This window comes from Cajanus cajan, chromosome 11, assembly GCF_000230855.2.
Source record: "Cajanus cajan strain Asha chromosome 11, NIPB_CcT2T_4, whole genome shotgun sequence".
In the NCBI taxonomy this organism is placed as follows: Eukaryota; Viridiplantae; Streptophyta; class Magnoliopsida; order Fabales; family Fabaceae; genus Cajanus; species Cajanus cajan.
In genome coordinates, this window is record NC_138527.1 from 2,309,937 (window position 1) to 2,328,341 (window position 18,405).

General features: G+C 28.2%; 1 long non-coding RNA gene across 3 annotated transcripts; it reads right to left on the reverse strand.

Moving 5' to 3' along the window:
* Nucleotides 1-12,598: 12,598 nt before the first annotated feature.
* On the reverse strand, nucleotides 12,599-16,486 carry LOC145953274 (uncharacterized). 3 transcript variants are annotated; one of them, XR_014430814.1, is made up of 5 exons: nucleotides 16,316-16,486; nucleotides 16,105-16,160; nucleotides 13,551-13,598; nucleotides 13,092-13,410; nucleotides 12,599-13,005 (listed from the first exon to the last, which is right to left on the reverse strand). It is a non-coding gene; the product is annotated as an uncharacterized LOC145953274 (long non-coding RNA). The 3 variants fall into 3 exon arrangements; XR_014430815.1 differs by having other exon boundaries at nucleotides 16,285-16,486; XR_014430813.1 differs by lacking the exon at nucleotides 16,316-16,486 and having other exon boundaries at nucleotides 16,105-16,278.
* Nucleotides 16,487-18,405: the final 1,919 nt, after the last annotated feature.

An 18,405-nucleotide genomic window follows, 5' to 3' on the forward strand; every position in this document is an offset into this window, starting at 1 on the left:
ATATGATGAATGATTATTTGTTAAATTTGAACACTTTTTAAACAATTCAACTTTAAATTTACCACATTAACTATCTGTGCTCGACATCTGGATGAAAATTTAAGGACAGTAAGTTGATGAGTAACAAGATGACTCTACAAAACTAACAATATGTAATATCAAGCATGTGGTTTAGCAATAGGGGTTAATCCGCGTTTAAGCAAGGTCTGAATCCTACCGCGTTAAATCTTGGGGTCAGCTATCCTACATTTTGAGGTGCCTCCAACGTAGCTCCAGGGATGAAAAAAAAAAAAAAACTAACAATGTGCATTTTCTAAGAATTAATGTGTATGTAAAAAAAATATAAAAAAGTAAAAATGTTGAAAGATGTCATGTTCATGCATTAGATGAAATTCAAGTAAGAAAGTTTCACATCAAATAAAATTTTAGTATGAGTATGTTATATGTTGGATAATATATAATTAAATAAAAAAATAGTAATTTAATATTTTAAAATGGGATGTGGAATTTGTTTGAATGGTTTAATTTGTTTGTGTGATTTAATTTGTTTATCTATTAATAGAGTTATCTTTTATATTTAACTCCCCTCAAGTGTAACCAACGCGTCATTTTTTTTTATAATCTAATTTTAATTTTGACTTTTGGGTGTTAATACTTAATATGCTACCACTGGTTAGTATTAACTCACGCTATTTCAAATTGAACTGAGTCTTTTAAATTTTTATACACATCTAGATTAAATTATTTTTATTTATTACTCCTTCACTAAAATGTAACATTAATATTTTACGTACTTGAATTAGTCTCTTTTATTTAACAATAAAATATCTTAATAAGTTAGTTTTAAAATAATGATTTATTTCATAAATACAAATTAATCATTAATTATTAACATTAAGACACTGTATGAATTATATTTATGTAAAAAAAAAAAAAAAAAAAACTAGAAGCTCAAAGTTCTGAAGAGGGATAATACTTCAGAGAAGAAACTTTTAAGCATTATTGATGTAAACAAAGAATTACTTAATTAAAATTTTTGCTAGTATACATTTTTTAAGTAAGAGTTATATAAGGCAATAAATTTATCATACAGAATAATTTGTAAATAATAATAATAGTAATATATTTTTTACATTGTTGCGTGGATTGAATTCTAAATAAGTCTAAACATTGAATTCAATATATATACTATATAGTTCATGGAATTCCACTTAGCAAGTTAAGTTTTTTTTTTTTTTTTTTTGAAAAATATTATGTTGACTTCGTGAAGTTTTTTTTATTTTAAAATGTTTACATTTCTGGTGAATGTGTCAATTTAAATTTTAATTTGATCTTTATGAATTTGTACTCAGCTTAGCTATGCGCTATTAGCGCAAGTAAATGCGCTTTCAAGTTTCAAGCTTGAACGTTTCACCAAAGAAGACCAACACCATGTGGTCCATATGATCTACGTCTTTTTCTTTGCTCTTTTATTAGTTTTTACAAGTGGTACGTACGTACTCATGCACGACTCGTGCTAAAGTAACGTGTAGCAAGAAGGAGGGTTTGATAATTAATCGAAGTGTACGATTTTCAATAACATCAAAATTCAAGTTTTGGTTGCAAAGTCAAGATCTTAGCTGTAAGAGCCCGATTTTCACGGATTGTTTGAGGATCCAAAGGCTCAATAGGGGTGATTTAATAGCCCAGAACGGACCGTTCCCAAATTAAAACGGGTTTGTCGCAACCAAGATCGCGACGGGACGGCGAAAAATAAATTTAAAATAGGGAGTTGCCACCAATGTTATTTTTTATGGAAAAATATTGGAAAAACCATAAAGTAGAAAATAGTCTACGAAAACCAGATTTTTTAGTTCGGGAGTCGATTACGTGTGAGGAAGGTATTAGCACCTCACAACGTTCGTCCTAAAACGATTACCTTTAATTAATTAAACTAAATATTTATAATTTATAAAATATTTATCTCACTAAAATGATCAAATATATTTTATTTAACTAAATTATTATTGCATTAAAAAAGGTTAAAATTATTATTATTATATAAAAAGAAAAATAATAATTTTTATTTTTTTGGTTCGACAAGATTTATTTCTTGCTCATACGTATCATCATGTGTAATGAAGAATCAGAGTGACGTAGTTCTTTGTAAAAAAATTTGTATATATATTTTTAAATTAAATTTTATTTTTGTTAAATATAGGATTCATGAACTGTCTCAGCTCATTCACCCTAAAAATACCCTAAAAATATAAAATAGACTAAGGTGTACACCAAAGTCAATTCAATAAAATTTTAATTATAATTATTACTAGAGATGTTATGATCTTAAAAAGTTTCTTGGTTGGACATTTTTGTTTTTGGAGAAAAAATTTAAAGATAAGTTGTCATAACTTGTACTTTAAATTCAAAGGTTAAAAAGATGTCACATCTAATTAACCATTCTTCCAAAAAAAAAATTTAATCATTCCTCCAATAAAATTTTTGATACAATAATTTCATATATTTATATTAAATATTGTAACTCTATATTTGATATTTAATCATATTTTGAATTTAAATATAAGACTTTAAGATGACAAATAATCTTTTTTAAAATGACAGATATTTACTAATAAAAAAAATAAAAAATAAAAATAAATAAAATAAATAAAAAAGAAAGTGAGTTTAATATACTCACTATTCTTCGCTCAAGAAGTGATAACTTGCTGGTCTCTTCCTCTAGGTACCCCTAGTCCAAAGTGGAGATGTGTGTGTGTGGGAAGGCCAAGGGCCGCTATTTATAGACTTTCAGGAGTGACCGGAACGGCCCGTTCTGAATTCAGAACGACCGTTCTGGGGTTGCATCTTTACTCACAACGACCATTTTTGAAACGGTCCGTTCTAGTTTGGGAACGGCCCGTTCTGAGCTAGAATTTATAGGTATTTTGATAGTTTGGGAATGGTCCGTTCTGGGCTAGAATTTATAGGTCTTTTCAATAGCTTGGAACAGCCCGTTTCAGTTTGGGAACGGATCGTTCCAGTTTGGGAACGGACCGTTCTGGGCTAGAATTTATAGGTCTTTTTGGAAGGTTGGAACGGCCCGTTCCGGGCTAGAAATTTTAGGTCTTTTTGGAAGGTTGAAACGGTCCGTTCCAATTTGGGAACGGCCCGTTCTGGACTACTAAAATCATATGAAAATTATTAAGTTACCCTCCACAAAAGTATTAAAATTGAGGTGTTACATTTGGCTTCTATATTTTTATCTTTTTTATTCTTTCTTGTATATACCTTTTTCGCTATTTTTTAAGAACAAAATTAATATTTTCCGGTCGAAATTAAGTTATTACATGGTCGTTCCAAACTACTAAAACGAGAGTAATTTTGTAGCTCATAACGGGTCATTTCCAAACTAGAACGGACCGTTCCAAAATATAAAAATTATCTACAAATTTTAAGTATAAGTATGTTATATGTTGGATAATATATAATTAAATAAAAAAAATAGTAATTTAATATTTTAAAATGGGATGTGGAATTTGTTTGAATGGTTTAATTTGTTTGTGTGATTTAATTTGTTTATCTATTAATAGAGTTATCTTTTATATTTAACTCCCCTCAAGTGTAACCAACACGTCATTTTTTTTTATAATGTAATTTTAATTTTGACTTTTGGGTGTTAATACTTAATATGCTACCACTGGTTAGTATTAACTCACGCTATTTCAAATTGAATTGAGTCTTTTAAATTTTTATACACATCTAGATTAAATTATTTTTATTTATTACTCCTTCACTAAAATGTAACATTAATATTTTACGTACTTGAATTAGTCTCTTTTATTTAACAATAAAATATCTTAATAAGTTAGTTTTAAAATAATGATTAATTTCATAAATACAAATTAATCATTAATTATTAACTTTAAGACACTGTATGAATTATATTTATGTAAAAAAAAAAAAACTAGAAGCTCAAAGTTTTGAAAAGGGATAATACATCAGAGTAGAAACTTTTAAGCATTATTGATGTAAACAAAGAAATATTACTTAATTAAAATTTTTGCTAGTATACATTTTTTAAGTAATTTTTATATAAGGCAATAAATTTATCATACAGAATAATTTGTAAATAATAATAATAGTAATATCTTTTTTACATTGTTGCGTGGATTGAATTCTATATAAGTCTAAACATTGAATTCAATATATATACTATATAGTTCATGGAATTCCACTTAGCAAGTTAAGTTTTTTTTTTTTTTTTGAAAAATATTATGCTGACTTCGTGAAGTTTTTTTATTTTAAAATGTTTACATTTCTGGTGAATGTGTCAATTTAAATTTTAATTTGATCTTTATGAATTTGTACTGGGCGTAGCTATGCGCTATTAGCGAGCGCAAGTAAATGCGCTTTCAAGTTTCAAGCTTGAACGTTTCACCAAAGAAGACCAACACCATGTGGTCCATATGATCTACGTCTTTTTCTTTGCTCTTTTATTAGTTTTTACAAGTGGTACGTACGTACTCATGCACGACTCGTGCTAAAGTAACGTGTAGCAAGAAGGAGGGTTTGATAATTAATTGAAATGTACGATTTTCAATAACATCAAAATTCAAGTTTAGGTTGCCAAGTCAAGATCTTAACTGTAACAGCACGATTTTTACAGATTATTTGAGGGTCCAAAGGCCTAATAGAGGTGATTTAGTAGTTCAGAACAGGCCGTTCCCAAATTGGAACGGACCGTTCCAAACTACTAAAATGAGAGTGATTTTGTAGCCCAGAACGGGTCATTTCCAAACTAGAACGGACCGTTCCAAAATAAAAAAATTGTCTACAAATTTTAGATGGGAACGGGGCGTTCCCAAATTGAAACGGGACGTTCCAAATCACCAAAAATGCCTATAACCCTATTTGAGAACGGGCCGTTCCAGATATAGTCGTTATGGGTTAAATGTAACCCCAGAACGGGCCGTTATGGGTGTGAATTTTACACATGCCGTCAGAGTCCAGAACGACCCGTTCTAAATTTGAAACGGGCCGTTCTGGTGACGCCTGATGCCTATAAATAGAGAGCTCTGGCACTCCCAGAAAGCACACCTTTCAGTTCTGACTTCTTTCTTCTACATTCTCTTCTTTTCCTTCTACACTCTCTGAAGATCGAGGGGCACTCAGATGAGGAGACCAAGGAGATCTCTATTTTAGTTTCAGCTACTGTTTATCCAGGTACATGGGAAAAGGGGATTATTTGTATGCAGAGTTACATGAGAGAATTGGGTAGAGGAAGAGTCCCTCAAGATTATGAGTAATTTTATAATTATTTCTATTTGAGGAATTGTTGATCCCATTAGATTTTACATGTATTGAGGATTAGAAATATATATTTAATTTGTAAGAATGATGATTTGGGAGAGAGAAAGAAATTATAGAAAAGTGCTTGTAAGCTAGGTTTTGAAAAAAATTGGATTATTTTTGTTTGAGGAATTGATGAACCCATTAGATTCTGTATGTGTTGAGGATTAGAAATATATATTTAATTTGTAAGAATGATGATCTGGGAAAGAGAACGAAATTGTAGAAAAGTTCCTGTGAGTTACGTTTTGGAATAATTGGGGGTTTTATCGTTTATGTTAAGATTATATTAAATTGGTAATTTCATTGATTATTATATTAATTTATGAATGTTATTGTTATATTACTTGTTAAGAATTGATGATCTAGATGTGAATTGTTTGAGGGGTGTGTAAACCCTTATTTTGTTGGACTTATCTGTTGTGTATATGGAATTGAGCTATGAGATGAGATGTTGTATGAATGTGATTATAATTGTGATTGTGGTTCCTCAGTTCAATGACCAGGGATGGCACGACCCCTGGGTAAGTGATGCTACAAGGAGGGCGTGACCCTGACATGGTGTGGGATGAGTAAGATAATTATCACGTATCACTTATGTCAAATATGGCAGCCTTAACATAGGGTTAATTGCAAGATTTGTGTGGATTATGATGTGATTGTAGTTCCTCACATCAATGACCAGGGATGGCACAACCCCTGGGTAAGTGATGCTACAGGGAGGGCGTGACCCTGACATGGTGTGGGATGAGTGAGGCAATTAACCCATATCACTTATGTCAGTTGTGGCGTGACCTTGACATAGTGTTAATTGTAAGATTTGTGTGGATTGTGATGGATTGATGTAATTGTGAATTGAGATGTGAAGATGATGAATGATTGAAAAATTATGTTATATATAAATGCTTGTAAATAATTCATTATGTAATGAGTTATGATGAGATTATATTGTGATGTGTTTGTATGTGCTTTACATATAGATCTTTTCTTTTCTCACCGTATAAATTGTGGATGTTTTAGGTGAGGAAGATCCGGCTATGAGTGACATCTAGAATGCCAACGGTTGAATTGTGGGTATGCTCTGATATTGTGACATCGGGGCAAAGGATTTCTAGGACATGAATTTTTATATAGATTTGGAGTTGTATTTATTATTTTGTAAACTCTTATGTTTCATTTTCTAATTTATTTATTTTCAATTATCTTGGATATTGAAGAATATTTATGAAGGTTTTTTTTTATGTGAACCCTTTTACCTATGTTAAAAATTTTATTTCCTTAGTCTATTTACATTATTACAATATATGTGTTGAATAGTAAGTGTGTCACATTTAGTGGTATCAGAGTTTAGGGTATGAGTGACATCTAGAATGCTAACGGTTGAATTGTGAGTATGCTCTAATATTGTGACATCGGGGCAGAGGATTTCTAGGACTTGGATTTTTATATAGATTTGGAGTTGTATTTATTATTTTATAAACTCTTATGTTTCATTTTCTAATTTATTTATTTTCAATTATCTTGGATATTGAAGAATATTTATGAAGGTTTTTTTTATGGTAACCCTTTTACCTATGTTGAAAATTTTATTTCCTTAGTCTATTTACATTATTACAATATATGTATTGGGGTAGTAAAGGTGTCACATTAGCCATTCTAACTCATGGGATTTTGAGCCACTGTTGATTCTCAAAAAAAGAGTTCGGTTAACATTTTGATATAATATTTTAAGAGTTAATCACCTATACATTGTCAGTTTAAAATTTTTTTACACTGCCAATTAATTATATCTTTTAATAGTGTCATGTCAGTTGCTTATTTAATGAAATAAAAATAAAATAAAATAATTTAAAACATTTGATTGGTTGTCGGTAAAACTTTACACTGACAATGTATGGATGATTAACTCATATTTTAACATCATGATATTTTTTTCAAGATGTAGTAATATTTATTTTTTTCTTTCAAAAATATTCGTACAACATCATTCATAAAGCAATTACATTATTAATTAATTAATAACTAATTGAATAAGGAGAAATATTAATTTAATATAAAATTTATAATATATGTATTTAAAAAAGCAATTACATCATTCATAAAAACTACATTATAATAATTGTATTAATTTTATTACACGAATTGACAAGCACAATTAGCAAGTGAATGCCAGCTCTAGTTTCAACCTTCGATGATGTTGCACTCATGCACGACTTATATAATTAGAAGAGAAATTCTATCATGACAAATATGATTTATTAAAAAAATTGTTAATTATAAATTATTAAGCATTGTTACATTAAAAAACTACATCTTGACAAATTTTTAAGGGACTTGCACATGGTAGAGAGACCTAGAGACAAGAAGTAAGGTGTGTGAAATCTCATCAGAACGTGACTCCATGGTGTTTATAAGTCATTACAAATTGAAAGAGCATTTTTTTCCCGTTGATTAGGTATTCTCGTGCAAATAACTATATAATTAGATAACGGGGATTAGATACAATCCTTTATCATGGTACTAAAAAAATTACAATCCTTTAAAAAAATTAATAATAATAAAGCAAGATTTTAATTCCATACATTGTGGATAAAATATTGCTATAAAGTCATTAACTATTCATTATCATAAATATTTTAGCCAATATTTCTTTTTTACAAGATAAATTACATTTTTCATCTCTCTATAATATTTTCTGAAATTTTAGTCCTTTTGTTTTTAGATCTACAATGTAAGTCTCTTAATTTTATAAAACTTATAATTTTAGTCTTTTGTTAAATATTTTTTTATTGATCATTTAAATTACAACGTTAATTATGATTTGACATTAAATAGATGATAAAATATTTAATATTCAATAATATTTAAGTTAATTTATTTTTAATTCTCATTTCTATCTCGTAAATATGATAAAATGCTATGAAAATAAAAACTAAAAATACAATTTAGTTTATATATTAATTATATTGTTATTTATATAATGTTAGGTCACAATGAACACATTATAAGTTAGTGACCAATCGATGAACATTTAACAAGGGAATCTAAATTGAGAATTTGATAAAATTGAAGAACTAAAACTGTAAATTTAAAAATTGAGAGATCAAAATTATGAATTTAATATTATAAAGAGACCAAAAATGAAATTTACTATATTTGTTTAATGCTTATAACAATAGTTAATACTTTTATGAATGGTATCAATAGCTATAAAATGAGAATACTTACATTAGGGTCATCATTTTGTACCCTAATATTGTTTGATGAAGGCATAATGCATAAATGTACCCATTTATGACTTGATTTACATATGTTGGTGTGGTGCTTACTTTTAGCATGTATGTTACAAAATCCTATCTCTGGTTTGAAAGGAAGCTTTAGATTTCTACCCTTTAAAACCAAAACCACATTTTTTTTATGGTAATCTTTTATATTTAAAAACATGTTTATTTTAGAAGATCCATCCATAAACTTAGCAAGGTCAATTATGAGTTTTCATCTTGTAATGTTGTAATCTCATATAGTTCATTACTTGTGATTTTGCTTTTGAGATCCTGAATCCTTTTGACTGCTTTTAATAGATCATTCTTGAGATTCTCATTTAAATTCATCACAAGTTTTTATTTTTCTTTAAACCTTTTTGTACTCAAGAGTGATCACATGAGAATTTGTCAAAAGAGTTTCATAGAACATCTTTTACTTATCAAAACATTGGTTTGACTCACCAAACAAGCTAGAAGTAGAGTTAAGATTAAACTTTACGTCTATTCTTATTTTGTTTGTATTTTCCATGAGACAAATGTTGACTTTCTTGTTTGAACAACTGTTGTTGTTTAAAACCTCTCAAGTGGTCATCAAGCTTGTCGCAATTGAAATTGTAATGGATGACAAAAGTTAAAATAAAATAAAGTCTCCACCAATATATATTTTTAGGAAAATGTTGGAAATAAAAAACCTCTTGAAGGAAAGGAAGCCTTTAGAACCAAATTTTGAATTTAGAAGTCATTTACATGTTGGAAATGTATTCGTATCCTACAATGTCTATTAAAAATAGTTACCTTTATTAAATGTACAAAATTGACATTACTTTAAAATTATTGAACAAATTTTATTATTTTTAGAAAAAGAAGAATCATTATTTTTTTTATCTTTTAAGTCAAAAAACGAGGACCCTTACTCCTATGTATTATCAAGTTTAATGAAGAAATTAAACTTGCATAACTCTTTAGAGTAGAAAAATGTTAATGAGTTAATATATTAATGTTAGTCAAATAGCCTCGTATAACTTAAGAGGAGGAGGGTGAATTAAGTTTTCCAAATTTTCCTCTTATAAAACTTTTCTGAATTACTTTCTTACAAATTCAATTCCTTAAATAAATTTATATGTAAAGAATGAATGATAATGCAAACTACTCAATCACAATTAATAACAAGTAATTAAAAAGTGTAGGGAAAGAAGAATTGCAAACTCAATTTATATTGGTTCGGCAAATCCTGCCTACATTTAGTCCTCAAGTCTCCAACTTGAAATTTTCACTATTATTATAAATCTTACAAGACTTTAATCCTCCAACACCTCGGAACTCCCTTTCCTTGTGTTGAGATTCAAAAACCAACAAGGAGAAAAACTCTTTCTCCTTCACAGATCCAATGATCAATTTGGAATTATAGAATAACTCTCTTTTAAGAGTAGATATACACTTTTATGATCTTAATAAACTCTTTTAGAATAATGCAAATGAATTTGGCCAAGATGTTTTTGTATATGACTTTTTCATAATAGAGTTCGTAATCTTCTTCTGAAAAATTATAAGTATTTATAGATAATTATTTCTTAGGTTGTGTCTTTTCATGAATAGTTGTAACTCTTTATAACTTTTCAGAAAAGATGCTCTGGTAATCGATTATAAGACTTGGTAATCGATTACAACGATTTTAAGTTCAAAAAATTTGAAACGTTGTATCTTTTAAATTCAATTTTTTTGAAGTTTTTTCTTCTGGTAATCGATTACAAGGTCTGGTAATCGATTACTAGAACACATTTTGTATTCAGAATTTGAACTTTGAAATTTTCTTGTTCTGGTAATAGATTACAAGGTCTGGTAATAGATTACCATAACATATTTTTGCATTATTTCAAAAACTTTTATGTAGAAAACTTCATATCAATAATTTCTTTCACAAATCTCTTTTAAGAAATGATTTGAACTATTCTTTAAAGCTTTTGTTAAGTCTTTCAAAAACATTTTTACTTACTTTCAAAAGATTTAAAACTTGCTTAAATTTAAAGAGATTAATTTGAGATTTTTTTAAAACTTATTCTTAAGGCCAAACATACTTGCAATTCTAAAAGATTCTTTTACATTCTTAGCTAAGTTGACAAGACTTATCTATGTAACACTTGAGATCTTGTTCTTGCATCAACTTGCATTAGCTTGACTTTTTATTTTCTTCAATACTTTGGCATCATCAAAACTTTATGCATACTTTCTTCCACATTTAATGTTAGTTATTTTTATTATAAAAATTATTCAACAATCCAATAAGAATGAGATCTAAAATGATTATCATGACCAACTTTAAGTTATCATAATTAATAATCAAATAAGAAAGAGGTACAAAATGATTATCACACTTATACTATTTTAGAAGATTATTTAATATTTGACGAGATTAATTTTCGTAATAATCAAATAAGGAGATCCAAAATAATTATTACTAATATCTTTTATTAGTATTTACTTTAAAAGTTATTTGAGATTTTGACAAAATCATTCACAATAACTAAAGATAATCAAATAGGAAGGAGATCCAAATTCATTATCGAACTCAAAATTATCATTTAGAAAATTATCTAATATCTTTTATTAATACTTATTTTAGAAGTCATATAATATTTTTGATAGAATTAATAACAATAATAAAAAAAAGAAAGAAATTCAAAATAATTATCATACTAAATTTTATCATTTAAAAAATTATTTAATATTTGGTATGATTTTTGTAATAGCTAAATAAAAAATAAATTTAAAATAATTATTACTAGTTAAAAAACTTATTATTATTATTATTATTATTATTATTATTATAATTTTAATATTATAATCATGTGATTGTTACAATCCATACCTCCTATGTGAAATATAAGATATAATAAAAATAAAAGGAGATTAATTACTAAGCCCATATGCATGACAAAAAATGTTGCAAACCCACATATGCCAAAAATTAAAATTAAAATAAAAATAAAGCTCATGATATGTATAATTTAATAAGTACACTTTCTTTCTTCTTTATTTTTAATATAAATTCTTGAAAACATTCTCCATTTTTTATATTTTATTTTTTAATTTTACATCTTCAACATTTAATTTAACATTTTCTCTTTTTCCACGCACCTCTTTCTCTCATCTTTTCATTTTTTACATACATTCTCTTACGTTCCTCTACTCTTCGCTTATTTTAGTAAGTATTTTTAATTCTTAGTTTTTACATTACCCTCTTCTCTTTCCTCTTTCATTTTTCACATTATTACACTACAAGAAAAATGACTTATGCCTACACACAAAAATGTCACTAAAAATCTAAATTCCATAGGTAAAGGTATCATGGACTTTGACCTACGGACATTGAAGTTGTCAACTTTGAGAGGGCATATAGGGACAACTAATAGCCTATCACTATAAGTTTTACCTACAGACATAATTTTACCAACAATTACATTTGACTGTCACTATAGGAGATACCTACAATTTGCAATATGCGTGGGTAAAAGTCATTGACTTATATTTCACCCCCTACTATAGGTAAACACCATTAAGTTGTACTTACATGTTATGACCGTAGGTAAAAGTCATTAACTTATTCTTACATGCTCTGACTATAGGTAAAAGTATTATTATTATTATTATTATTGTACCTATATATATATATATACATACATACATACATACATATATGTATATATCTCTTATAGAGAATATGTGTACTCTATACGAAGTATAGTTCAAATTTCATTAATTGATATATTGATATATCTAATTTAATATTTTGTTCTTGCTAAATTTCATTAAATAATAAAACTATATATACAAAATATATTATAATATTATTTTATATTATCTTAAAATATAACAGACATATTTAATATCAAATTAAATTTAGATAAATAAACTAAACTAATGGTATTTTCTATCATCTATTAGCGATGAATTGTTATCGTTTAATTAATGATGTTGAATTCGGATTCTAAATATTTAGTTACGTTGAATATTTGAAAGAGGAGAAATTTCTTTTTCTTTTGTCTTCAATACTGTTTTCCTTACGTCTATTATACTAGTCTTAATTACATGACATGAAGAGAGAAAATTATGATCTGGAAAAAAAAAAAGAGTACTTTTTAACGCACGAATCAGTGAGTATTCTTCTGCTGTTTCTACCATGGTTCCTTCCTATCATATTTCCTTTTTTCTAGTTTTTGTCTTGGCCTGGTGGTTGTCTCTTTGGTAATTCTCATGGAATCATGCAAATGCGTTGCCTTGTGAATTGTCTTGGCTCGTATAGGATTCTATATGCATTTCGTCAAGACAATTTTGACTATATATAAGCCCTGCCTCATCATCACTCACATGCTTGATGATTTTCACTGATAGAATCATTTGAAACATTTATAGGTACCTAAATGAGAAAAAAAAAGATTTTTTAATTTATAAATAATTATATCATTTGAGTTATTAAATAAATTGCATTATAAAAATTCATACCTCTTCAGCTACAGCTTGTAAAACTTGATTAATCTGTGGATCATCTACAAACCGTGATTGAAGGACAGCAACAAGATTTCCAAGCAAACTCTCTAATTTTTGAATCCTATTGTCTATGGTAGAGCTTTGGTATGAACTTGCATGTCGTGGAAGCTTTCCAAGACAACGCACTCGTCCTCTTTTTTCAGGTCCTTTAACTTTTGAGTATATATCCTAGAACCTATGACTTGGTGCATGCAGCTCTTATCCAACTCTAATGTACTTCTCTTTATTTAGAGAGTTGTCATGTATCCAACTCTTATCCATTTGATATAATAAACTGTAAATTTTTTTTGAGTGAAATGGCCTCAATAAACTAGTGATAGAATGACATAAAAAAACTCATATATACTATTTTCTTTTGAATTTTTAACAAGCTAAAAAACAATAATAGAATAAAAGTGATAGATTCGTATATACCTGGTGATCAAGCTGCAATGTAGATTAAGTTGAAAAACTCATATATACCTGGTGATCAAGTTGCAATGTAGATTAATCTTTAAAAGTGAGTCCGGAAGATCTTATTGGCAGAAATAACAAATGTACATTTACATAGAAAAAATGATAGAGTTAGAGCTAAAGCAAGAGTGCAATGGTTAATATCAAAAAGTACTATATTATGATTCTTATTAGTCACCATCACCCATAGGCTAAAATTGAAAATACAAATTGACAAAAATTTATACTATTTGTTCAAGAAAAGTATAGCTAAAAAGTTCAAAAGAGATTTGGGCAGGGCACGCTAGCTATGTGAAAATCTGAAGCACGCTTTTTCTAACCCTGCCACGATTTTCCCAACTTTTTATGAAAATCTTAAGCATGTTTTTATCACAGCAATTGAAAGAAAGGAGAAAAAATTAATGCAATAACATCATAAAATAATTATAGAAAAATTACTTTCATTTCCTAGTTGCTTCTTATGTCTATATAGTATAGAACGAAGTTTATAAATATAAACTGCACAATCTTAATTCACCTTTACTTTTCCCCTTCTGAACTAAATTGGATTTACCCTTGGACCACTTATTCTGGTGCTCTCCCCTATGACAGTAACTCATCACTAAATTGGATTTAAAGGCATCTATTATCTTTAATATTGTGGCAGTGAATTTCTTCACAACTACAATGCACTTGAATAGGATTTTTCTGTGTGTGGATGATAATGTTCCATATCGTGCTTAATGTATGGCATGTTCATTTCACTTGAGTTTTTTTGGGTTGTTGAGGGTCCAAAATTTTGTTCTTGACAGCCTTTATAATCTGGTCTATATTGATGTAAATCTCAATAGTTATTTATTCTAATTCAGTCTTGTACTTGTGAAACATATTCTGTTTAAATATTCTTGTTTGTATAGCTTGACTTCTGATGCTGTAAACTCAATGTATTTGACATGTTTCCATTGATAGCTAATGCATGTTAAAGTTTTCAAGTGTCCTACTATTGTTACTATTCTTTTTTCTAGATATCAGGTCACTCTCATTTGGAAATTGGTATGAATTATGATGATTGTTATTATATATATTCCTAGTCAATGATATCTACGACCTTCCTGTCCCAATGTCAATGACAGACAATGAATCCCTGCTCCAAAAAGGCTTCAAAAATGATGAGAAAGATTATATACAACATTTCATTATTATCGCTATCTGGTATCAACTCCATATTTAACTTGCCTTTATTATACTTTGACTAGTATCCTTTACTCTACACTTGACAGGAAAACATTAGTTGATGTCCTCTTTGGGGTAAATGTATATTGATCACAATATATCTATTTAATTTAAATAAATTAAAATTATAGTTAATGGGAAGTGATTTAAGTTTATAAATATATTGATACATAAACCACCAACTCATGTCGTCTGTCACAACTTTATTTTGCGCTAACCATAGTACATATACTTCCTATTTGAACTTCAATTTTATTGCCATTAACTATTATTTGATATTTCAATAGTTGGCATTCTCATATCATATTACCAGAACCATTTCACTACTACATATACAAGAAGAAACCTTGTAAGTTCCAGAAATTACAAAATTATGCAATTTCTGTTGAAATTATAAACCATAACAACATTATGTCATTCCTTTTTCTTTTCCTTTCCAAGCAACCGTTCCAAGGAGGCAATTACCGAAGCTAACCAAATTAATTTTTTTAAAACTGTTTTAAAATAGTTACTTAGAAGGAATGTATAACAAAATTTTCCGGATTATAATAAGGAATAATGTTTTAAACTGTTCTTTTTCAGTAATCCAACCTATTGTGTGGTATTTAAAATGATAAAAATTCAGTCAGTCTTCATTTAAATTTATCATGTTCCAGTTACACATTAAATTGTTAAAAATTAAATATAAAAATATAGAAGTGCTTCACAGGTTATTTTATTAACCACGGTGCTTTGGATTTAGCTATTTCTAGAGTACTAGATTTTAAAAACCTGCAGTAATATTGATACTGAAAAATAGAGAAAACAAAAATCAACCCCACAGGTCAGCCACATGGACCAAGCACAAACTGATAGAGGCAACCAATGCTATGAATAACTATAAAAATTAATCAGATTATCCATTTCTAAAGTTAGAATTCCTCTACAATCAACAACTCAACATCCAGAAATACAAAAAAGTTATTCATTTTAATTTTTTGGTAAATGAGATAAAAACAAAAAAAGATAGAAATACAAAAGGTTATTTAACATAAACAGAGAATCCAATTTCATGTGCATAAACAATGCAATCTGTAATTACTAATTAGGAAGCTTAAAATAAAGCAGAGATAAAACACAGATTAACAAAATATTATTAGTATTAAGATCCAGACAAATATATTAAACAAAATACAATTAAGATTCAGTTTTCAGGACATGGACAAAATTGAAAATCTATAAAAGAAGAATCTAAGAGTATAAATATGATCCTTAAAATGTAATTTACAAAGGAAGAATCCAAGAGTGAGAAGATATAAAATACCTATTGACAAACGGATGAACGTTCAAACACGGGATCTGTGAGTGCATTTTCGCCATCTGTGAGCAAAATCAGTACCAATAAATAAATTCTACATTAGACTCAAGAAGAAAAAAAGTACGAGATAAAATCCAAAAGTAAAGCGCAACGAAGTAGAGGACTTGGGATTATATGAACCAAAACCTAGATTAGAAGAAACAAAAGCAAGATAAACCTGTGAATAAACAATATTGAAGAAGTATTTGAAGGTTGTGCGTCAAACTAAGACTCATAACGGAGAAACGAAATTGAGCGAGGAAAGCGTGCTACTATGACATTTTCCCAACGAAACTGAGCGAGGAATGCGTGCTACTATGACATTTTCCCTTCTATGGAATGGGTACTCAGAGAAAGAATGGTGTAAAGTGAATAAGTCATTTTATTCACTTCTATGACATGGCACAAGGATAACTATTATTCGTACACAATTTTTTCTAAAATCATTTTATATTTATAATTATTTTTAAATCACACTTCTATTCTATCATTATTTTCTCTTCCTTTTTATACATTTTATTCTAAAATCATTTTCCCTTCTATTGATTATTTAATTCATATTTTAATTATATAGTTTGTATTGATATTGATTTTCTATGAAATTAATTAGTCTTATATATAATTATTTATTTGTTTTAAATAGACTTTTATCTATATTAAACAACTGTAGGTATAAATCTTGTAAACTTTTTACCTACATGAAGTAGTAGTAGGCATAAGTCTTTAAAGGCTTTTACCTACATTGACAATTTGTTGGTAGAAGAATTTTGAGTTGTATTGGGTTTTGCCTGCACCAAACAAAAGTAGGTATAAATTTTTGAGTTATACCTACATTAAACATTGGTAGGTAAATTTTTTTTCTTAGTTTTACCTACACTAATTCAGGTCTATAAGTAAAAGTGTCTGTAGGCATAGGTTATTTTTTTTGTAGTGTTACCCTATCGTTTTCCTCTTTTAGTTTTCATACATACCTGAGACGTAGAACTAGTGTTCAACAACATTATAAGCATGAGTGACTTCTTCGATAGTGTTGAAGGTGTCGAACAAAATATGCATTTTTCTTTGAGCAATTCTCCCTATTTACACATCTAGAAATTAAATTTAATGTTTCAAATAATTTGTGTTTCAAAAAATACTTTCCAAAATAGTAAAATTATTATTCGAAAAGTTTTTGAAATTGTATTTTTTTACATACTTTTGAAAACTATCTTCCGAAATACTAAATTTACTGTTTAAAAAAAACTTTTCAGAATTATATAAACAACACACTTTCAGAAAAAGTACTTTCTAGAACATTAATTTTACTATTTTGAAAGTACTCTTTTGGAAGTGTGTTATTTTGCATAATTTTGGAAAGTTTTTTTAAGAACAGTAAATTTAGTATTTTAAAAAATAGTTTTCAGATGTAAAAAATACAATTATGAAAAATACTTTATGAAACACAAATTTCACTATTTTGGAAAGTACTTTCCAAAATATTAAAATTAATGTTCAAAAAAGTATTTCTGGAACACTAAACTTAATGTTAATGAATGACATTGGGTGTAAATGATTCAAAGACTTTGTTTCATTTTCACTAAGTGTGAGATGAGTGACGCTGAGTGTGAAAACTCTACATACTCCATCTCATTTTTGTCAGACGTGAGTACTTAAGTGATTGCTTGTCTTATTTGATGCTGAGTGCTAGCTAGATCACATTGGGTGTGAGTATGCTAAATGAACATGTGAAGTATGTCGTCGTGTGATGTGTTGTCCGATGTGTTGTGATATGCATGAGGTATGTTGTGTGGAATTATGTTGATAAGATGCAAGATGTATGACGTTGAACTGTGTTGTGAACTTAAGACTAAAGTATATGTGTTATTTTAAAAGTTGAACTATCTTTCTTGGAATATCCTTCTTAAGTATTGTTGTTTCTTGAAGTGGAGGGTTGAGTCTCTTTTAAATCCTTAGTTGATACTGCATAGGGGCTAGGTCTAACCATATTTGTTTAGAAGCTACCAATGAGTAAGGTATGAAGTCAATGAGTAAAATTCTTAACGGGAAAAATGCACAATATATGGAGGGTAATCGAATGGTTAATTCCAAATAGGCTTAGTAGATGCATACTAGTGTCATGGTAGGTTCATACCCAAGTTGTTTTATTCTTGACAAAGATACTAGACTTTCCTAGTTTAAGTGGTGAAATTCAAAAAATCATGTTGTGTAGATGATTGATATCCAAATTTATTGTTGATTTGGTAAGCCAAAAAATTGTGTTGGTAAGGT